Source organism: Dendrobates tinctorius, unplaced genomic scaffold (assembly GCF_039654945.1).
Source record: "Dendrobates tinctorius isolate UK_male_01 unplaced genomic scaffold, ASM3965494v1 ptg000030l, whole genome shotgun sequence".
Lineage (NCBI taxonomy): Eukaryota > Metazoa > Chordata > Amphibia > Anura > Dendrobatidae > Dendrobates > Dendrobates tinctorius.
This window is the reverse complement of record NW_027361698.1, coordinates 51,964,566-51,989,202: the sequence shown is the minus strand read 5'-3', so window position 1 is coordinate 51,989,202 and position 24,637 is coordinate 51,964,566. Positions and strand designations below refer to the sequence as shown.

The following is a 24,637-nucleotide window of genomic DNA, read 5'->3' as shown; positions in this document are numbered from 1 at the left end:
GCGATCGGTGAGAAGGGCAGGCGATCGGTGAGAAGGGCAGGCGATCGGTGAGAAGGGCAGGCGATCGGTGAGAAGGGCAGGCGATCGGTGAGAAGGGCAGGCGATCGGTGAGAAGGGCAGGCGATCGGTGAGAAGGGCAGGCGATCGGTGAGAAGGGCAGGCGACCGGTGAGAAGCGCAGGCGATCGGTGAGAAGGGCAGGCGATCGGTGAGGAGCGCAGGCGATCGGTGAGGAGCGCAGGCGATCGGTGAGAAGGGCAGGCGATCGGTGAGAAGGGCAGGCGATCGGTGAGAAGGGCAGGCGATCGGTGAGGAGCGCAGGCGACCGGTGAGGAGCGCAGGCGACCGGTGAGAAGCGCAGGCGATCGGTGAGAAGCGCAGGCGATCAGTAGGCGTCGTTTTCCATCAGGCAGCGATTTCTCTGCCCACACAGGAGCAGCGTGCAGCCGGGTGAGCAGCCGCCATCACCCCCGCAGCTGCCCTGCACGGAGCCTAGCCCACCAGCAGCCCCTCACCCCACAGTGTGTGCCGGGAGGTCTGCAGCACAGCCTACATTGACTGCGGCGGGAGAATAGCACAAGCTGCCGGCTCACACAGTAATGCGAACTACAAGTCACAGCAGACCCATCACTACGTCATAATCCGGCCTGTTAACTCCTTAATCCCCGCTGCAGTTCTGCAAGCTGTGAGCAGATCACCTAACCAGGCGCACAGGACGAAGACGCGGGTTTCCAGCGGAGAACCACAAGCCCCAGCAGCGTCAGCTCTCTGGTCCGGTGACGGGTGTGGAGCGTGGGCAGTGCTGCGATCCGATCCCCGCACATGAGGGGTGAGATTCGCTCTGACAGGAATTACTGCCATAGGGAACTTTCATTAAAGCCGCCTGCCAGTGTGCACTCAGGGATAACAATCTGCAGACAGGGCGGCGTTTATGGAAGGAAGATAAAATCAATGGGCGCAATCTGCTCCCTCCGGTGCGCCCCTCACAGCGGCTCCAGCTCACACAGTGCACCGAGCGACGGGGCGGCAGGCTCCAGCTCCGGCAACTGTGGATCCGAGGCGCCCTCTAGCGCCCAAACACGCACCGCGCAGGCCAGTCATTCGCATTCGGGAGATCGCGCCTTTCCTCCTGGGCTTCTGTAAATGCAGGAATCGGTTCAGGTGAGCTCTATCAGCCATAAATCCACCCTCCTTGGTTGCTGTGAAATGTATGGGCTGGCGGTGACATTCAGAGATTGGATCTGGCTGTCAGTGGAATGGATTCTTCCTGATCGCTGAGGATATATGTATATTTCTGGTGTTCTGATGGAAGACTTGTCTCCCCTTCCCCAGTGCTGCGGATTGTGCTCGTCCCTAATTAACTGGACGATCGGTCACTGCTTCCTATATACGTGATATAAGACATGTATTGTCACAGCCGCACACAGTAAGGCGGCGTCCACACGGTGCGGCGGAGATCGCCTGCTGGGAGAGCGCGTCATTCCTCCCCACCCTCCCTGGCCCATCTCACACTGTGCCGGCACTGCAGGCAGCAGGCTCCCGCAGAATCTGGATTATTATGTACTGTGGGCAGGGGATGGAGCCATTACTGAGGGGCTGCTTGTCAGTCAGCTCCAGGTATACTCCCATTATACAGAGAGAACTCCACATGGGCAATATAGAGAGATTCAGATACAGACACCCAGCTATACACACTACATATAGATGAGGAATGATCACGTATGGATTATATCAGTACAGGTATACATATATAATAGTACTTATATATATACACACAACTCTTCACAGCTAATACTATTCCAGATGGTGAGTAATTATATATATAAACACACACAATTCTCTCCAGATAGTAGTACTATATATATATGTCCAGTATATGCGCACAGTTATACATAGTTGAGAGTATTATACAGTATATAGGCACATCGTTGCCGCCTCGGTCTTGGCGTAGTCCCACTGTTGGACATTGGAATGCAGAGCTCTGCCATGTGTCGGTGGCTAAATGTCCGTGCCAATTGGTGCAAGTTATCAATAAATGCACAAGTAGGACATTTTCTGGCGTGTGACCCATTGGGCCTTGCGGTCAGAGACAGAGGGGTCCGGCGGGCACACAGTGATCGCCCCTGGACGGCCTCTGAGCACTGTACACCTTTATTCTGGCCACCTTACGTACACCTGTGTTATGAAACCAAGCGGCTCTTTGTTTTTGGTAAAGCCGATTCCCCTGTGAAAACCTCACATGCACAAGTCACAAGGACAGTTTTGCTTTCTGACCTCCTGACCCCCGTCAGCGTCCCCTAATCTGGTGATGCCCATAGCCCCGTCCCTCCTCTCTAGCTCCCCGTCACATTGCTCTCCTGGACACATCTCTCCTTCGCTCTCCTCTGTCAAGTTCACAGTTTTCTGTGTGTAAGACACGTTTGCCCACAATGACCCACCCATGCTGCTTTATGCGCCATTATTGTTTTTTCTTGAAATTACAAAGGCTGGCAAATGTTGTGTGAATTCATTACCACCAATAAGATAATGCAATCGCTGTTCTTTATGCCCCGTGATAAGAGAGCGGTTTGTTAACCCATCTACGCATGGCTAACTGACTGCTCGCAGTGGTTTAAAATGACTTGAAAGCAATCTAAGTGTAAATCCTCTTATTATTACCCTGTGTGCACAGAGCTCGGGAAGAGAAGGCTTTCTGTGTTTGCCTGACAGGGGAAGTGGAATCGAGGTTTGCGTCTTGCACAGATTTTTTTCCCTTCTCCGAATGTTCAGCCATTCTAGAGATCTTGATGTGAAGTGTAGCAGCCATGCTGTGTTCACATATCAGGCAAGCAGGGGGCAGCGACAACAAACAAAGAGATTTCAATTAGAAGCCGCCTTCAGGGGCCATACCTGCTCACCGGAATCCTGGAGAAGCCATCATCTCTGCAGGAACATTTAGCGGTTAAAGTTTTAAGCGCGCGGCTATTGCAAAATTAATCTATGATATGATAGGTGTTAATGTAAAAAAAGAGTATGTCCTCAGCCCTCTCCTTTTTCGAGAACTGACTTATGTCTCATAATTATGCTGTCTTTTATATATCTATCATCTATCTATCTATCCCATATCTATCTACACTGCTCACAAAAATAAAGGGAACACTTAAATAGCAGAATATAGATCCAAGTAAATCAAACTTCTGTGAAATCAAACTGTCCATTTAGGAAGCAACACTGATTGGCAATCAATTTCACATGCTGTGCAAATGGAATAGACAACAGATGGAAATTATTGGCAATTATCAAGGCACCCTCAATAAAGGAGTGGTCCTGCAGCTGGGGACTACAGACCACATCTCAGTACCAATGGACGGACTCTGCAAGCCACACAAGTGGCTCAGGTAGTGCAGCTCATCCAGGATGGCACATCAATGCGAGCTGTGGCAGGAAGGTTTGCTGTGTCTGTCAGCGTAGTGGCCACAGATGGGGGTTGTGCTCACAGCCCAACACCGTACGGCCCTCTAAATAAATGCCACCCAACACCATTACTGACCCACTGCCAAACCGGTCATGCTGAAGGATGTTGCAGGCAGCAGATTGCTCTCCACAGTGTCTCTACACTCTGTCACATCTGTCACATGTGCTCAGTGTGAACCTGCTTTCATCTGTGAAGCGGACAGGGCGCCAGTGGCGAATTTGCCAATCCTGTTGTTCTGTGGCAAATGTCAAGCATCCTGCACGGTGTGACCAAATACTGAACATGTGAACCTGGCCTTATAGTTACAGTGGACTCATACATTAGAGTCTGTTGTATTTTGAGAGCTCCAATTAGCCAAACAGCGCTGCACTTGTTGTGCCTTTTAGGCTTATAGGGGGACATATTAGAGTGTAATAAATATACTATTATTCCCTAGCAAAGGGCAACATAGTCTGTTGATATATTAATTATAATTGTTATTACAAAAATATACAAGTCCAGAAACAATGATTCTCACTTATTATCCATTATTTTTGGAACATCTCTGCCAGGCCTTTATATCTAAGTATGGAGGGCTGCGTCAGCACCACAGATTCCACTAAAAATTAAGCGTTTATTCACCTACTGTAATTCTAAAAACAGGTGATGTCTTGGCCGAACAAAAACAAGTGTGGGATTGCACTTTTTTTTGCAATTTCACCGCACTTGGAATTTTTTTCCCATTTTCTAGTACATGACATGGTGAAACCAATGGTGTCGTTCAAAAGTACAACTTGTCCTGCAAAAAAACAAGCCCTCACACGGCCATATTGACAAAAAAATAAAAAAGCTATAGCTCTGGGAAGAAGGGGAGCGAAAAGCGAAAATGCAAAACTGAAAAAAGCTCCGGGAGTTAACGGGTTAACTCTTGGACCTTTGATGTATTGAAGAATACTTTAAATTGTGTCTTTTTTTGAAACAAATATTCGCTCCAAAACTATAAATTTTGATAGCAGATAGTAGATGGCTGAAAAATAAGAAACTATTGAGCCATCACATTGAGCCGGAGTGGCCAAGGAGTTTCGTGGTGGCTGGAAACAAATATTTACCTGACAGTAAAACGAGAGAAAGTGACAGATTCAGTGATGCTCAAAAATGAAATGACATCCCAGTTACCGACAATTGCATGTCATGACATCATTGTATTCATAGTCCAGTTGTTATATAGTGGTAATAAAGTACTATTTTTGGGACAAAAAATCTGGAAAGGATCATGACCATCAGTTGTCCTTCTCCAATTAATGTTGCAGACAGTCTTGCAGAAACACTGACTGAACATGAGATATTGGATTATGCTTGGTACTCACTGTGTCTGTGCTCACCATTAGGGGCAGACACTCAGCAGGAATGTGCCTGACAGCAGCTACAGTCAGTATGTATACCAGCACCATAGGGGCCCATCTATAAAACATACCAGACAACGGCTGTTTCGCACTGAATTTGCACTTCTATGGGTCCGTAGAAGTGCAAATTCAGCACCAAACGGCCGTCGCAGTGCGTTTTCCACTTGAAAGCCTCTCTGCCTCTGTTTTATATGTATCTACAATAAAGGACATTTTTGGGGACAGTGAGTGCCATGCTCTTTTTTCTACATGGTGAATTTGGATGCTGGCCCTATCAATGCTGATCAGCAACCATGTCCCTGGAGTTTTCATGAGCCTTGTGTCCCCAAAGCTGAGTAGCTGTGCTGTTCACATTTTGTTATCTACATGCTTGTGACATATGTCACCCAAACAGATTTCAGTCCTTTCTTTCAGAGCAAACAGAAGAGATATGGTCCTACTTATCTCAGTGTCCCCTTCAGCCTGAGATCCAGCAGCTTTTGGACCCAAACTGAAGTGTTCATCTCCATGCACTATTCACACTGAACAGGCTCCAGCTTCCACACATTACTCTGCAAATCTAACACATAGAATGCTCAGTTTTACTAGCTATCCTGTGCAGTCTCCATTCAGATATAGACCATGACTTGACTCTCTGTCTGCTACAGCCTACAATTTAGCTGGTCACTCACCAGCCTCAACACACTCGACTGCTCAACATCCAGCACACTGACAAAAGATGAGCCTATTTCCTGGTTCTTAGTCAAAGCTAGCCAGGTGCATCTAATTAAGACCTGCAATTAGAGTTGAGCGACTTTGGTCGGATCGGGTTTCATGAAACAAAATTTGTTTCAGATGAAACTGGTCCGACTAGGGCAAAAAAAGTCGGAGTTTCGTCCGAAACCCGACCCCAATGCAAGTCAATGGGGAATAAAAGTCGGCATTGAGTGGATGAATGTCATCCGCTTAATGCCGACTTTTATTTCCCATTGACTAGCATTGGGGTCGGGTTTCGGATGAAACTCCGACTTTTCTTGCCCTAGTCGGACCAGTTTCATCTGAAACAAATATTGTTTCATGAAACCCGATCCGACCAAAGTCGCTCAACTCTACCTGCAATGCTAGGATTTAACCCAGCCCTACTTGGGTTTGCTACATACCCTCTCCCCCTCTGCCCAAAGTCTGGGGCAGGGTACCATAGACCAACACACAGAGCTTAGCGGGCTATAAATTGATCCAAGTAAAAGCCTCATGCCTGGCAGAAAACCATTATTGGCTCCTGGGGTACACCATTTGCACATTTCACATAGGGCTCTGCTACTTACAGATTACATGCAATGTTCTGCTACCTACTACCTACACGCTAAGTCTGCTATGTGCATATTACAAAGACAATCATTGCCTACACCATGCAGTCAGTCTAGTACTACAAGCAAGCATACAACACACACAACTCTTGCACAAGTACCACCTGCTGTGCATACACAGCCTCACATGGTTACTATCACTTTGGTTGGCAGGAAGTACTGTTTTCTTGAACGGGACAGTGTGACGAAAGCATGCCACCACTGCCACCAATATGTGACGAACGACAGCACAGCACCCTGTGCCCCAGTATGTCACGATCCCACCACTGACCCTGGTGTGTCAGCAGATGGAGGGATGTGACGCACTGCCAGTACACGGCTATCACAGGCACAGTGGCGGCTTATCTTAGTTATACCGCCACTGGTACCATGTGACAAAAATATACAGCAAGCTAATCTCATTCTAACAATTTACTGCAAGGGGGTTATTTTGGATGCTCCACCACTGCTAACAACCTTCCAAGAACTGCGGGGATTTATCTATATCCCACTTTCTCAGTTCCACTTTGGAACTCGCAGCTCTCCGGCGCCCCCTTACCCTCAGGTCAGTCAGGGAACTGCACCTAGGATAATTAGTCGCCAGATGGGCTGCTTGTTGTGCATGGGCATTTAGACTACTGCAGCAAGGGAATTATCAATGCTGTGGCCGCAGCCCCCCTTGTTCAGCAATATAAGACCCTTCTGTACTGCCAACCAGCCTAACCAACCACACACACCACGCTGCAACCAGCTCCTGGTTTCTCCATTTAAGCTATAGACTTAATGGAGGGGTTCGAAGCCAACCCAAACAGTAGCGTAATTATCTAAAAGAGGCGCATAGTTTGTTTCTTAGAGCATGGAGGCAGACAGATAATTTTATCATTTATTCCCAAAAAGTGGGTAGTGATTACATAGATAAAGTTGTTACAAAGTTGAGACAGTAAATATGTACAATGCAAATATCAAAATAACATGGATGAAAACAGAAATTACACTTACAGTTGCTTATGGTTCTTTAGGCAATCCCATGTGGCTCGGGGAATGAGCCGCTTAGCCAGACATCCCAAAACATCTGCAGGTCTTTCTAGCATCAGATCTCCAGCGTAACTGAAGCACTGTAAGGGAGGGGTACCTTATAGCCCAGGGTCAGTTAAATCACGAAAGGGGCAGTCTGCAGAAGTTCAGCCCCCCTTTCTCCAAGTTGCCAATTAACTAAAAAACTTATGATAACCATATCTTAATGAGGGAAGCTCGTATCAACACACTGAGGGCCTCATTGGTTGTAGTTTATCGAATACAATAAAACAACATCACACATGCCATAATTAAGACACTCCATTTGGGAGCAATCCATATCTCAGTTTCTGGAGGGATCAGAGCCATGAAAATTAGAGGTTAGACAAGCTGGTTTCGTGCCATTCGCGGAAATGTGATTATTATATCTCTGTGGTGTATGGTTTTTGCAATATGACTTGTTTTAATACTTCCCATATACTTGCATCCAGCCTCATGGCCAGAACAAAGGAATCCTTTCCCTTAACTAATTAACATTCTTTTCTGTGGAGAGGGGCCAAATGCTTGTAGTAGGAAGTGTCCTATTACCAATGTGGACACAGAGCTGTTAAGGAGGGGGGATGCTGCAAGCTATGTGACAAGATTTTCTCCTAGAATGGAGGACTCTGGAAGGTTCCAACAGAATCATGCCTTACAGTACATTTTACATTACAGGAAGATTCTAGAAGTCATACCTTACGGACATTTTACATTATACCTCCCCCTTTTAGAGGGCACTACGGAGGCATTACCTATCGGTAATCGGCCATGCACACCTCAGCGGGTTCGCCCCGGTGGGACAACCCATCAGCATTGCCATGTTCACTGCCCTTTTTGTGTTGTACCGTAAAGTCGTACTGTTGAAGGGCAAGGCTCCAGAGGAGCAACCTTCCATTGGTTCCGGACACTGTGTGCAACAAGCTCAGAGGGTTGTGGTCGGTTACCACTGTGAAGGTGCGCCCATACAGGTAGGGCTGCAAACGTTGCAGTGCCCACACCATGGCTAGGCACTCCTCGATGGTGGAGTATGCCACTTCCCTCGGCAAAAGTTTCCGGCTCAGGTACAACACGGGGTGCTCCTGTTTCCCCGAGTCGACCTGGCTAAGCACAGCACCGAGGCCAAACTCGCTGGCGTCGGTCTGTACCAGGAACGGGTGACGGCTGTCGACTGCTTTCAACACTGGAGAGTTGCACAGGGCTGTTTTCAAAGCTTGGAAGGCCGCCTCACAGTCATCTGTCCAGTTGACTGTTTGGGGTAGCCTCTGCTTGGTGAGATCGGTCAAGGGTTTTGCAAGGGCGCTATAGTCCTGTATGAACCGCCTATAGTACCCTGCAGTGCCCAAGAAGGACTTCACCTGTTTCTTGGTCCTGGGGATGGGCCAGGACACGATTGCATCCACCATTTCTGGCTCCGGACTCATGGAACCCCCACCTACACGGTGCCCCAGGTAGTGAACCTCGCTCATGCCCATCTGGCACTTTCCCGGCTTGATAGTCAGGCCTGCCTGGTCAAGACGCTTGAGCACCTCCTGGAGATGCTGAAGGTGTTCCAGGTGGAACTGAAGATGGCGATGTCGTCCAAGTATGCCACCACGTACTCCTCCAGTCCCCGGAGCAGGTGGTTGACCATCCGCTGGAAAGTGGCAGGGGCATTTTTCATGCTGAAGGGCATGACTGTGGACTCGTACAGCCCAAAGGGGGTGATAATGGCGGATTTCTCCTGCGCCTCATGGCTCAGGGGAATCTGCCAGTATCCCCGACTCAAATCCATGATGGATACGTACCTTGCTTTCGCCAACCGCTCAAGCAGATCCTCGATGCGCAGCATCGGGTGGGCATCAGAGGTTGTGATGGCGTTGAGCCCCCTGTAGTCCACGTAGAATCGGGTGGTTCGATCCTTTTTAGGCACGAGGACTACATGTGAGGCCCACGCGCTTTTTGACCGTCGAATCACCCCCAGCCTTAACATCTCATCGATCTCTTTGCGCATGACCTGTTGCACCTCCTCAGAGATCCGATAAGGTGTTCGCCATAGTGGGGCGTGATTCCCGGTGTCCACCTCATGAACCGCTAACTCCGTCCTCCCAGGTCGGTTGGTGAACACGACCCGGAAGGGTTCCAGGGTTTCCACCAACTGCGACCGCTTTGATACGGTTAGCAAACCACTTATCTGCATGTCCTCAATGAACCCATTGGCCTTGGCTTGGGCCAGCATGTCCAGGAGGGGATCTTCCTCCCCATCCTCGGGCAGGTTGCAGACCGGTAGGACGCAAGCTTCACGTTCGTGGTGCGCCTTCAGCATGTTGACGTGAAAGGCCTTGCGCCTACCCCGAGCATGGTCAAGCGTGACCACAGAGGTGACCGGGTTGAGCTGTTGGTGGACGACGTATGGGCCTTCCCAGGCTGCCTGAAGCTTATCTGTTGGTACGGGGACCAGCACCCACACCTTTTGACCCACCTGGTAGGTCCGCTCCCAGGCGTTTTGGTCGTACCAGTGCTTCTGGTCAGCCTGAGCCTGCATCATGTTGTCATGCACCAACTGCGTCAAGGTCTGCATCTTGTCACGGAAGCGCATGACATAACATAATCCACTATGGACACTTCTCTGGGGTTTGGCTCATCTTCCCAGGATTCTCTTATCAACCCAAGGGGTCCCTGGACTCGCCTGCCATACAGGAGCTCGAAGGGGGAGTACCCGGTCGAGGCCTGCGGAACTACTCTGTAAGTGAACAGTAGGTGTGGGAGGTACAGCTCCCAGTCACGCCCTTGGGTCTCAACCAGCATGCGGAGCATCTGTTTGAGGGTACCGTTGAAGCGTTCACACAAACCATTAGTCTGTGGGTGATACGCACTCGATACCAGGTGCTTCACCTGAATTTTCTCACAGAGAGCCTCCATTAGACGAGACATGAATTGGGTCCCTTGAATGGTAAAGCATCTCCCTGGGAAATCCTACCCTTGAAAAGATGGTCACTAGTGCATCAGCCACCTTATCTGCCCTGGTTGAAGACAGAGCTAGTGCCTCTGGGTACCGGGTAGCGTAGTCTACCACGGTGAGAATGTATCGGTTTCCAGAGCTGCTGGGGACGGCCAGCGGGCCCACAATGACCACCGCGATTCACTGGAAAGGCTCCTCTATCAACGGCAAAGGAATAAAGGGTGCCTTAAGAGCAGGCCCCACCTTACCCACTTTTTGACAGGTGTTACAGGAGCGGCAGTATTGTGCTACATCTGTCCCCATCTTGGGCCAATAGAAGTGTTGAGACAGCCGTGCCTTTGTTTTGCTGATCCCCAAGTGTCCAGCGAGTGGAATCTCATGGGCAATCCGCAACAACTCCATTCTGAACTGGAGGGGGACGACCAGCTGTCTTTCCCTCAACCACTCCTTTTGGGAATCTCCGGGTACTGTCTCCCGGTACAACCTTCCTCGTTCCCAGAACACCCTCTCCTTATCAGACTCGGAGGTGGGCGTCTCAGCGAGATCTCAATTTCTCCAGGCTCGCATCTGAGTGCAGAGCAGCCTGGAACTCCTTGCTGGAGGCAGCCAGAAGTGACGTCAGGGTTCCTTCCTTACTGAGACCCTCTGGAACCTGCTCTGGGTTCACCTCTGGTTCAGTCTCTCCTGTAGCAGAAGAGGGTCCAGAAGACAGGGCGCTACCTGCGATGTGGGCACTCTGACTGCGTGTGACAGCATCTACATATGCTGCCTCCCTGGGGGTTTCTACAGACCCACCAGTCGGTGCTGCTATGGGCTCTACCTCCCCTTCCACCCCCATCACTTCAGGAGCAGTGCTACTTATGGGCCAGTTACCTTCCTCGGAGGCACTGATCAGTTGCATGGCATTACCTTCCTCATGGTTCCCATGCACCTCCCCATTTCCTTGAGCACCGTTGCTTGCTCCTGCCAGGGGTTCCTCAGCCATCTCACTCCACAGAGTGACAGGTCTGAGCACTTCGGTACCTGTGGACACATTTACCGTTTCAAAGAAATGGTTAACAGGTTCAGTCGGCACAGATACATCATCATCATTCCTAGGAAAAGAATGGTTATCAGATTTATTTGATACATTTACATCACCATCAGCATCATTCCTGGGAAGGAATGGTTGTTAGTTGCATCATTACTCATCAAGTCATTAGCAGGTAACACATTCAGTTTTCCATCATCTTCATCAGGATCAACGTTACCCTTATTATCAGATTGGGGAGGGGTGTCAGGGACATAGTATGCAACCATCCTCCCCAAGTCAGTTCCCAATAAAACATCAGTGGGCAGGTTTTCAGACACTCCCACTTCCCTCACCCCGCTCCCAGCACCCCAATCAAGGAATACCCAGGCCACTGGCAAGGGACAGTGGGTACCCCTGATCCCAGTGACAGTCAGGGTTTAACCCTCCACAAACTCTTCAGGGGCCGCCAGTCCAGGATGGATGAGGGTTCGTTCAGCCCCAGTGTCCTTGAGGCCTGTAGCAAGACGGGCCACCACCTGGACAGGTTGAACGTTGTTGTCAATCCTCCCAACCACACCTCCCACCAACAGTACAGAGACTTTGGGCCCAGAGGCCTTGGCTGGGGGGGGTTCTTCGGCTTTTCCGGACAGGTGAAACGGAGGTGACCAGTCCGATCGCAGTTGTAACACTTGCGACTGTCAGTAATAGGCCTGGCGTTGGCAACAGGGCCAGGGCCTCCGGAGTGACGGCTAGCTGGGGCACTGGGGTTGGTTGCAGGGTTACCCCCTCTCCAGCTGGTGGTGACTGGCCTCCGCATCTCTGGCTTCCAGTTGGCCTCATAGTTGTCTGCGATCTGCGCCGCTTTGTCCGCATTCGTTGGTTCACGGTCCAGGATGAACTGTCGGACCTCAGCTGGGCAAAAAAGCAGGAACTGGTCTTTAATCATCAGGTCCCGTAGCAGCTCAAAGGAATCAATGGACAATCCAAGGATCCACTGGTCAAAGTGGGTCCTGAGTCCTTGAACCACATCGCTATAGCTATCATGTGGGCCACGTTGGAGGTTCCGGAACTTCTCTCGGTACACCTCAGGTGTCAGCCGGAATTTGGCGATCAGAGCCTGCTTCATGGCATCATAGTCGTCATCGTCTTCTGGCGGAAGAGAAGCAAACGCCTCCAGAGCTTTGCCTTTTAGCCCTGGGGTCAAGTACCTGGCCCATTGGACCTTATCCAGCTGGTACTGTCTGCAGGCTTTCTCTAAGGCTCGCAGAAATGTGTCCAAGTCCCCATCCTTTTCCATCACGGGAAAATGCTCTGGCTGGGGTTTAGGAGTCTTGATGCTGCTTGGCTCACTGCTTGGGGCTATGGAGGATGTTCCCTCTTGTCGGAGCAGCTCCATTTCATGGGCCCTCTGCGCTTGGCGCTCGGCTCTCTCAGCCTCTCTTTCAGCTCGGGCCTCCTGCCGGTATTGCTGGATCAGCCTCACCTGTCCCTCACTGTCTTCGGCGGGGAGTTCGTCCAAGGCCGCTTGCAGGTAGGGGTCCAATCTGTCCGGATTGTATGTGGAGCCAGCGCTCAGGAGTGGAGCCTCTGATGCAGCCCCATTGTTACTTGAGCCCGCTTCTGCGTTCGCTGGGTTCTGGTCGTTTTCCCGTTGCACCAGAGCCGCGATCAGTTGGTCTCTGTTTTTGTTCGTGGCGTCAAGGCATTTGTACATGCATAACCCAGCAAGAACTTCCTTTGTCTGCTGTTTGTACCAGCTTTCTCTTTTTGCCACCATGGTTGCCAAATAAAAGATAGAAAAGAAAAACGAAGAAACGGGAGGGAATATTCGCACATACACACTAATGTCTCAGCCAGGACTAATAACCACTGAGTCTGTTCTCCAAAACTTATGATGCAGGATTCCCTCAGGAACTGTGCAGGTCTTTAGTGAGAAGAATCATTGCTCAAACCAAATCACTAATGCTCTATGATAATCCCACCGCTCTGCCACCAAATTGTGACGAAAGCACTCCACCGCTGCCACCAATATATGGCGAACAACAGCACAGCACCCTGTGCCCCAGTATGTCACGATCCCACCACTGAACCCGTTGTGTCAGTGGACGGAGGGATGCGACGCACTGCCAGCTATCACAGGCACAGTGGGGCTTATCTTAGTTATCCCGCCACTGGTACCATGTGACAAAAATATACAGCAAGCTAATCTTGCTCTAACAATTTACCGGAGGGGGGTTATTTTGGATGCCCCACCACTGCTAACAACCTTCCAAGAACTGCGAGGATTTATGTATATCCCACTTTCTCAGTTCCACTTTGGAACTCGCAGCTCTCCGGCGCACCACCTTACCCTCTGGTCAGTCAGGGAACTGCACCTAGGATAATTAGTCGCCGGATGGGCTGCTTGTTGTGCACGGGCAATTAGACTACTGCAGCAAGAGAATTATCAATGCTGTGGCCGCAGCCCCCCTTGTTCAGCAATATAAGACCCTTCTGTACTGCCAACCAGCCTAACCAACCGCACACACCACGCTGCCACCAGCTCCTGGTTTCTCCACCTAAGTTATAGACTTAATGGGGGGGTTCGAAGCCAACCCAAACAGTAGCGTAATTATCTAAGAGAGGCGCATAATTCGTTTCTTAGAGCATGGAGGCAGACTGATAATTTTATCATTCCCAAAAAGTGGGCAGTGATTACATAGATAAAGTTGTTACAAAGTTGAGACAGTAAATATGTACAATGCAAATATCAAAATAACATGGATGAAGACAGAAATTACACTTACAGTTGCTTATGGTTCTTTAGGCAATCCCATGTGGCTCAGGGAATGGGCCGCTTAGCCAGACATCCCAAGATATCTGCAGGTCTTTCTGTTTTTTACATTCAACACATTAGCCGGATGATGGGACTACTACTGTCCCATCATTGGCTAATGTGTCAATCACTGTCATTGTAGCAGGCATAGCCCGATGGGACTTGTAGTCCCATCGGACGATGCCTGCACACACACAAGACCCCCGGCAGGCCCGCACAGACCCCCGGAAGGCGGCACAGGGTCCCGGCAGGCCCGTACAGACCCCCGGCAGCCGGCACAGGCCCGTACAGACCCCTGACAGCCGGCACAGGCCCCGGCAGGCACGTGCAGACCCCCGACAGCGGGCACAGGCCCCCGGCAGGCCCGTACAGACCCCTGGCAGCCGGCACAGGCCCGTACAGACCCCTGACAGCGGCACAGGCCCCGGCAGGCTCGTGCAGACCCCCGACAGCGGGCACAGGCCCCCGGCAGGCCCGTACAGACCCCCGGCAGCCAGCACAGGCACCCCGGCAGGCCCATAGAGACCCCCCGCAATCGGCACAGACCGCGCATCATGATCCGCACAGACTGCGCATCATGATGACATCATTTCAGCAGCCAATCACAGCCACAACGGTGACTCATTGCATTATGGGAACTTCCGATTCCGGTATCCGATGTTGAAAAAATATCGGTACTCGGTATCGGAATTCCGATACAGCGAATATCGGCCGATACCCGATATTTGCAGGGCTCAGCACTAATAGACACCTGATTGCAGGGCATGATAAGACAATTGTAATGGTAAATTTGATAAAGTGCAGACCAGACATACAACCACCCCCTCTCACCACTCCAATACCGTTTCGCTTCTTATTCATGCGTGAGTGTGTATTGTATTTTCTTCTGTTTTTGTAGGAATTATGGTGAGGATGTTGTCTGGAAGATAACTCTGCCTCCAGAGCATATGTTTACATGAAGGAGGAGTTACCAGTGTGAGGCAAGTAACTAACACAGAACAGGAGATATTAAATTTTTCTTCTTGCAAACACATTTTCTGCAGCTCTCTTGAGCTCTGCTGTATTGTAACAGTATTGTAACCCTGTCTGCCTGTGAGATGAAAGCTAAAGCTGAGAGGAACCTGCAGATGTTTCAGGTATAATCACACAGCTCTGCAGTGAGCTCAGGACAGCAGAGAGCGGCCATTACAAATTACACTGGTAACTCCCCCTTCATGTAAAACAAGTTCTGGAGGCAGAGTTATCTTCTAGGCACCATCCGCCCCAGAGCCTGGAAGAGATCATTTATATAAAGTAATGAAAGATGATTTCTCAGCCATAAGGCATCTGATATGAGACACACAGGTAGGACTTTTTCACATTTTATTACCTGTATGCTCATAATTAAAGTTTAAACTGGTCAAATGTGGTGACAGATTCTCTTAAGTGTCTAAAAAGTTTTACAAACTCTGTATATGTAAAATTCTATTTATGGACCAAAAGTCCAGGAAGAACAGTGATGTAGGTATCGTTCAGAAAAGAGAATGTCAATGCACAATGTTGCTAAGCATTTCCTTAAAAGGTTCTTCAATATGTATATCCATGTGCAGTAATATTTAACTACAAAGAAAGGATTACATATTGACTTGTGGTGGGAACATTAAGACTTCATATATAATGTTGGCATTCATAAATTATTGTGACTGTTGAGGCAGTAAAACTATCAAAATTTGCAATGTTTTAGCACAGCATTGTGATCTTATGTCCCACAATTGTGAGTACAAAGCAATGGGTCCTCACCAATAGAGGTGGCTACAATAAATCTAGGAAAATCAGGCAAATAAGGAGGAGAGTACCAATAGATAGTATCAAGGCACATGAAGAAAAGACTAACTTTTAATAGTTATCAATAAAAGAGCTATGCTCAAGTAGACGCAAATGATGCAAAACCAAAATCAGCAAACCAATTCGATAAAATTGTACCATGTATAGTAACAAAGAGCCCAATAATGCCAATGTAAGAAACTAAAGGTTAGCCACAGGAGTAGACTTAGGATTTTTTTCATTGTAGAAGGCACACATAGTATACATGTTTATTGGGAAATATGGTTAAAAACAAGAAATAATGAAAGAAATAACCACCATGACAAAATACAGATATGGAAGGTGTATGAGCCTAAAAGGAGGAAAGGGATGGAGTACTTTCTCAAGATGTAAAATACTATGACCAATGCGTGGGCAGAGAAACCGTATGTCTGAACGACCAACCAAAGCACAAATATATGCAAATAAGTTCTGAATACAAATAAGTAGGTGTCAGAAATCATTCAAAAACATATAATGAAATGACAAAGGAAATAAGTAGTCGTAATGGTGGTAACACTATTGCAAATAAAAATGCAGTAATGCATATAATGCACAAGGATATGCAAGTAAAAGGACAAATAGGTAAAAAGCGGAAAAGCTATGTGTGAACGGGCTCACCCACCAACGACCCAGAGATTTCCCTGCACGACAAATGTCATACAGCTCCTTATAAGTGAGAGGAACTTCAGTTTTACACATCATCTGTGTCAGAATAATACAAATTCCCATTACAATTATGAACAGAGAATAATAGTTAAGATTTATAAAAAGTGTTGTTTAGACACTTCTTGTCAAGCGCCTTTCAAAATTTAGTTTTAATTTCATTTAATGAACAATCACGAAAAACTAGGACAGTTTAACTTTCAAAAGTTCCTTTTCCCTTTATCTTATAATAATAATTTTTAATACATTTAATGTCTCACATAAAACTGAATTGATTATAATGTGTATGTTACCATAAAGCAGTATAGAGGTAGCCATAAAAAGAATTACAATCTCAGGGGCTTGCTTACCTGTATCACAATGACTGTTTCTTTCTTCTTTGAGAGCATTCAGGTTATTTCGGACTATATAGTACTCAGTTTTCAGACAGGCCTTAAGGATTGGAAAAAAGACCAGTTTCACATGTCTATGTTTTATTTGTGTCTGCAAAAAATGGACCGTATTGTATCCATGTGGTTACCTGTGTTTGTTTTTTTCTTTTTTCTAGGTGTCTTTTTTTTATAGATGCAAAAATACAGAAAGTGGCCTGTGATACTGCCACTCTATAAATGGCTGCCTAAGTGAGTATGTCTGGCCATACTTATCTATACAGGTAAGAAGGATTCTGGCTGAATGAAGCTATTATATTATTGTTGAATGCTATTTTTTTTTAATTTTCCTTAAACATGTTTTCTTGGCTTTTTTGCTGTTGAAAAATTTCGACTTTCTGAAATTTTGAAAATGACCTCCCTGCTATAGACTACATTCTATATTCATGTTAGATTACTTATCAATTATCAGTGGTGTTGGTTTACGAAGAATCTAGGAGGTATAGGAGAGGGCCTGGAAAGGAACTTTCCATACCTTGTACGCACCAAAATGTACTGCCTTTTGCCACCTGTCTATAGCGACATTTGATAGAATTCTAGAAGAACGGAATCGTGGACTAATCTGTAGGCACAAAAGAATGTGTCTCTGTATTTTGCTGTAGGAAACACTACTTGTCACCCTTAGGTAAGGACAGATAATGGCATACATTTATAAAATATGTCAAAGATTGCATTTTCAACTTTGACACGCTATATTTATGAAATGTTGCACCATAATAATACATTTTGCATTAATTACGCCACTGCAACTTTCTAAGCATGATAGTTCACTTCTGAATTTTAGATAAGATCATTAGACCAATGTGTCAAATGCAAAATTTATTAAAAATGGATACTTCATAAATGTATTTGTTCTACTCCATTTTACCCCCTTCACGACATTTGACGTACCGATGTGTCACGGTCAGATAGGAGTTGCCGGCCGATGACATATTGTTATGTAATGGCGATCATGCATGGCCAAAGAACTGTGCCAGCTGTGCTGATATTATAACCAAGACCTGGCTGTCACTGCCAGCAGCAGTGCCCGTATCGCTCTTGCTGTTTAACCCCCTAAATGCTACGATCTTTATCAATCACAACATTTAGGGAGCTAGGAGGGTTAGGGGCGCCGTCTCCCTTCCAATCGGTGCGAGGGCCAGATAGTCATCATGGCAACTTGAGGTTGTAATGAGATCCTCCAGGTCTGCCAGTGATTGTGGCCTGCTTACACCATGCCAAGAGCATGGTCTAAGAGGATTTTGTCAGTGCGGAACTGACACATATAATTATACCAACTATCCGAGCGATTAACTTTAAAGTCCCATAGATGGACTAAGTAAAAAAGTAAAAAAAATGTAAAAAAAATATTTTTTTAAAAAAAATCACAATATAATAAAACACGAAGAGAATATATACCCATAAATACGTATATTTGTGTAAAAAAGTACACATATTTGGTATTGTCGCTTCTATAACGAACTGATCTATAAAACAGTCACACTAGTTAATCCCTGAAGTGAACACCATAAAAAAAGTGGCAAAAAACTATGCTTTTTCATTATATCGGCGAACAAAAAGTGAAATAAAATATTATCAATAAGTCAATTGCAAATCAAAATCGTATCTCTGAAAGCGCTATCTTTTCCTACAAAAAACAAGCTGCCATACAGCTCCATCGGTGGAAGAATAACAACTATAGCTCTCAGAATACAGTGTTGCAAAAACAATTTTTTTTCGATAAAATGGGTTTATTGTGTAAAAGCAGCAAAACATAAAACAATTATATAAATGTGGTATTGCTGTAATTGTACTCACCTGAAGAATAAAGCTGCCTTATCACTTTTACCACACAGTGAATGGCATCGAAAACATTCCTGAATTGCTGGTTTTTGTTCAAACATTGAAAAGCGCTATGGCTCCTCACCCCCAAAAGAAATTCAGCACATTTTCTGCTCCCAAATCCAAATGCTTCCATCTCTTCTGAGCCCCAGTATATCTAAACTACATTTAGCATCCACATGTTTGGATTTTTTGTAGCGATGAGTGGCCACTTAATTTACGGGTGCATGTCTCCAGAAGCATGAGCTGGGCATAAGGGACTACAATGTATGGGCACTACTATGGCAGATTTGCAATTTTCACTTATCAGCATCCATTGCTGCTCAGTTCTGGGAAACACATGGAGTCAAAATCATCACGACAGCTGTAGGTAAATTCCCAGAGTGGTGTAATTTCTATAATGGGACCACTTGAGGGGGGATGCTGCCCTTCTGGCACTTAGGGGCGCCTTATAACTATTGTAGGAAATCTGTTCTCCAGAAGTCAAATAGTGTATATATAAAATAATCACCCCGCTAAACTGAGGTTAAGGAGGTAAAGGGGAGCTGTAAAAATACAGGGGAGCAGAAAACTTACTCCAAACAATTATCACTATCATTATTGTACTTACTTGTACTTAATGTTGATAATGTACTGTACTAACAAGATCAGTAAACTATGGCCACTGATGATCGGCTGCCAGCTAGCGCTCCTAGAGTGATATAATAAAATAAGATAATGTAAATTACCACTAAAACTTTTAGGCAGCATACATAGGTGTAACATACATAAGTACCATTGAGTGTAGATAAATTGTACTAGTACCGGTATTGGTGATGCAGCTTGTGTGCAACAGCCCTGTACTGTGTAGAAGGTAATGATCGGCTGATATGTGAAGCTGCGTTCAGGTTAAGGGCATGTCACACTAAGAGATATCGCTAGCAATATCGCTATAACTAGTGACGTTATGGCGATATCTCTGTGTGTGATACTTACCTACAACCCGCTCCCCCGCTGGTTATCGCTGATCGCGCGAGAACGTTCAGGACTGTTTCTCGTCGTCAGCTTCCTGCGGCGCTTCCTGTGGAGAGACGAGCGACGCGTGGAGCCGGCCGGGAGGACGCAGGATCGCCTGGTGTGACAGGTAAGTAGCGACCCCAGTCCCCAGCGATGTCGCTAGTGAGATCTGCCTGTGTGGCAGCTCACTAGCGACCACTTAGCGATGTACCAGCGATCCTGACCACGTCATATCGCTGGTTGGGATCGCTGGTACATCGCTAAGTGTGACAGTACCTTTATAGTATCCTGAGAATGTCAAAAGGCCCTGCAACCACAACTTGTATTGATTCTAGCCAATTTTGTATTCCATAAGTCAAATGATTATCCTTCCTTTGTGAGCTCTGCCATGTGCCCACTCAGTAGTTTTCAGCCTCAAATGGGGTATCGGTACTCAGGAGAAATTGCACAACAAATTAAACTGTCCATTTTCTCCTGAGGCTACAGCAACATATTTGTGTATGAAAGTAAATTTTTTTTTTTTTTCTTGCACATTGCTTTTATTCTTGTGAAGCATCTGAAGGGTTAATAAACTTCTTGAATGTGGTTTTGAACACTTTGAGGGGTGCTGTTTTTTAAAATGGTGTCATTTTCTGGTATTTTCCGTTATATTGGCCCTTAAAAGTCACTTTAACTGCAATGTGATCCCTAAAAAAATTGGTTTTGTAAATTTTTGTTGGAAAAATTAGAAATTGCTGCTCAATTTTAACCTGTCTAACCCTCTAACAAAAATAAATGTTTAAAAAATGATGCTGATGTAAAGTAGACATGTGGTAAATTTTTATTTGTTCAACATATCTTCTCCAAATTTCTGACATTTTCACAAATAAACACAAAAAAACTACCTAAATTTACCACTAACATAAAGTGCAATGTGTCATGAAAAAACAGTCTCAGAATCACTGGGATATGTTGAAGCATTCCAGAGTTATAACCTCATAAAGTGACACTGGTTACAATTGTAAAATGTTACCTGGTCAAGAAGGTGAACACAGGCTCTGGTCTGAAGGGATTAAAGATAGCTGTGACCTGCCTAGAATATATAACTTTTGTTATTCTTTATGTAGAAATGCAATCATAAATATGCCAGTTTTTACAACACAATGCCCCTTTTCTTGCCATTTTTATTCCTTATTCCTAAGCATAGATACTAAAAAGTGGCCAGTGTCAGGCAGCTGCTGCAAAGGCAAATAAAATAATGGGATGCATTAAAAGAGGCATAGATGCTCATGAGGAGAACATAATTTTACCTCTATATAAGTCACTAGTGCGACCACACTTAGAATACTGTGTACAGTTCTGGTCTCCGGTGTATAACAAAGACATAGCTGAACTGGAGCGGGTGCAGAGAAGAGCGACCAAGGTTATTAGGGAACTGGGGGGTCTGCAATATCAAGACAGGTTATTACACTTGGGGTTATTTAGTTTGGAGAATCGAAGGCTTAGGGGTGATCTTATTACAATGTGTAAATATATGCCGGGACAGTACAAACACCTTTCTAATGATCTTTTTACTCTTAGACCTGTGACGGGGACAAGGGGGCATCCTCTACGTCTGGAGGAAAGAAGGTTTAAGCATACTCACAGACGCGGATTCTTTACTGTAAGAGCAGTGAGACTATGGAACTCTCTGCCATATGATGTTGTAATGAGTGATTCCCTACTAAAATTTAAGAAGGGACTGGATGCCTTTCTTGAAAAGTATAATATTACAGGTTATATACACTAGTTTCCTTAATATTACGTTGATCCAGGGAGCTAGTCTGATTGCCGTATGTGGAGTCGGGAAGGAATTTTTTTCCCCAATGTGAAGCTTACTGTTTGCCACATGGGTTTTTTTTGCCTTCCTCTGGATCAACATGTTAGGGCAAGTTAGGATAGGATATGGGTTGAACTAAATGGACTTAAAGTCTTCCTTTAACCTTAATAACTATGTTACTATGTTACTATGTAAATGGTGTGAAACATTGATAAATTTGGCTTTGCTTGCACATTTTGGCTTGTTGCAACAATAAATGTCACACATTTTTTTTTAAACTTCTGCTGTTCTAAATATTACACTTTTTTACTTTTAGATAACTCTGGAGACCTCCATGATTGCCGGTTTTGGGAGTGTGACCCGTAATGGGACCTGGTAAAGTCTTTATCACGCTGTCATGCCTACGACTACTCCTCATTAGAGGCTGAATCTTGCAGATAGCTTTATTCATACTGCTCAGCTTCCCGTCTGCCTGGGAGCCATGGGTAGAAAACACATCTGTGTGAAGAAGCCGATGCAACCTGGGTCCCACTGCTACAATTACAAGCCATATTTCTTGGTTGTGCTGTTGTCTTCATCTGACAGTAATTAACGGATTCTAAGTGTGTACGTTGGGGCCCATGGTACCGCAGCTGATGCACACATATTCAGGGCATCTCAAACGTGTTAGTGTTTGGAAAACAACCAAATGGCCATGGTAGCACAAGTCTTACATATTCTAATAGCTAAAATAAACACTCAATACACAGAAATATGGATTAAGAATAGGCCGTGATGTATTTTATTAAGAGCTACTATAAATAAATAATTTAATAAATATTAATATAACATAACACAACCATAAATACTCAAAAAATCCACCAGTAAAAATTTCCAATGACCAACTCCACCCAGCATGAGCTGGGCGATTATCCCTCTAATAAAAACATCACGACAATTAAAATAACAGAACATCGGGGCGGATGGGCGGGAGTATTCTGTCTTGATCCGAAGATGACTGACACCACTCAGCTGATCCTTCTTTATATAGCATCTGACATCCCCGCCTACAATGACAGCTGCCAAATCAGATTACACAAATAAAACGGGAAAACACCAACGGTCAGAACCAGTTTGAACCTGCTTGTGCAGCATGCACAGCTTACACAGCTGACCTTTTAACCTGTACAGTAGATATGACTGAAAACCCCATTAATAACAAACCTCATCATATGACCGTATTATTAAAATAAATATTACTTATTTTAATGTCTGTGCGACTATGTAACCCCCCAGCCTAAAACTGGGGGGCCCCTCATGGTAGCACAAGACTTACACATTCTAATAGCTAAAATAAACACTCAATACACAGAAATATGGATTAAGAATAGGCCATGATGTATTTTATTTAGAGTTACTATAAATAAATAATTTAATAAATATAATACACAGCCATAAATACTCAGAAAATCCACCAGTAAAAATTTCCAACGGCCAACTCCACCCAGCATGAGCTGGGCGATTATCCCAACAGCCAGGGCCAAAATTATTGGACCTGGCCCCCCCTAAAAAAAAAAAAAAAAAAAAAACACATCACAGTCATTTCTCAACCAAATCCTGCAAACTCAAATTAAAAATATCCAGTCCTATGTCTGATAAGTGAACCATATCAGATCGAAAAAATACCTGTAGAAAATCCTTTGAGATCAACGTGCCTGTAAGAAAAACCACCTAATCTCCTTGTGAATTTTTCCATCACTCTTAATCTTTTTTCTGATTTTTATCAAAAATTTACAATCCAGACCATGACAGCCTAGGAAATATTTTAGAAAATGCTGTGCTGGCTGATGGGAACCAACATTTAATCAGAGATAAATCCCTCCTCATTACCCAAAGAAGATCCAGGGTTTTTTCCTTACCCAAATAATTTACCCCAATATGTATAATAATTAAATTTGGACTAGGCCAAATCAAGGCTAATTTTTTTTTTTAATTCACTAACGGTATTCACCCACTTTAAACCTCTTACACCATGCCAAAATATATGAAAACTGTCCTTGTCAAAAGACAAATTCTCGGAGTAAGATCTCTTGGATGCCCTCTTCTGGGCCCAATGAATATAAGAATGGCCCACAATCCAGATAACGTGCGGACCTAAAAATGGATATTTACCTTAAATAATGAGATTAGGTCTTATGTACAGCTTATAACTATTTGAGTTCCATCTTCCTAGACGTTTGATCAAATTCTCACTCAATCCCAATCTCGCAGCTTCAGTAGCTGCACCGATTCGAAAAGAGTGAGAAGAAAACTTCAGATCAGACAGACCCAACTTACTTAAACTCTTTTTAAGGACTGCATTAAATTGAAACTTTGTAGCAAATTTTCCCTTTTATGAATGAATAAAGGACCACTGATTCCAGGTCTTACAGATAACCATCTGGACGTATTATACACAGGACAAAGAGTTTTATTATCCAGCGCATTCAATTTGATGCAGGAACATTTACCTGACTGGTCGGTTTTTGATCTTATGAAAATGAATAAACAATGTTTGTTAATATTAATGTTATTGGCTCTTAGTCCCGAGAACTCATTTTTATTAAGGCACCTTAATTAACTAATTCTTAAAGCTGCAAAGAAAGCCAATAAAAATGCTGCTCTAAACAAAAAGGTTTCAAACTTAATCATACGTACCTCTGGCAAAATTAGACAATTTTTGCAGCAAATTAATGGACATTGGGCGCCTAACATCCGGTTTAGCCGAACTGCATCTATATCCTATGAAGGGCTTGCTTTTTAGGGAAAAATTAAGTAAAGAAACGCCTCCATACAGCTTTAAGAAAAGGAAACTCCTGCTAACATCTTAGATAAGGAGGATACACACAAATTGTTCTCAAGCAAAAACTTAACAAAAACTAAGCCTGTATCCACATTACTTTTACTATAATCCAAATTCAAAGAGCTACAGAATTCTTTCCAAACTTTCCATGCTGCTGAATAGCCAGCTCATGTATTTGAAGCAAGTGAATTCCTAATGAAAGATGGAATTAATCCCCTACAAGATCCCTGAGGTGGTCGGGCACTGTGTCCCTTCCTTCTTGGCTCCTGGTACCAGAAAACTCAGTT

At 45.3% G+C, this 24,637-nt stretch overlaps 1 long non-coding RNA gene across 1 annotated transcript; it reads left to right on the top strand.

Annotated features, from left to right (window-relative positions):
- The first annotated feature begins 327 nt into the window (after positions 1-327).
- LOC141086231 (uncharacterized) lies at positions 328-24,080 on the top strand. Its single transcript, XR_012231550.1, has 3 exons — positions 328-1,160; positions 17,034-17,138; positions 21,846-24,080. It is a non-coding gene; the product is annotated as an uncharacterized lncRNA (long non-coding RNA).
- The last annotated feature ends 557 nt before the right edge of the window (positions 24,081-24,637 follow it).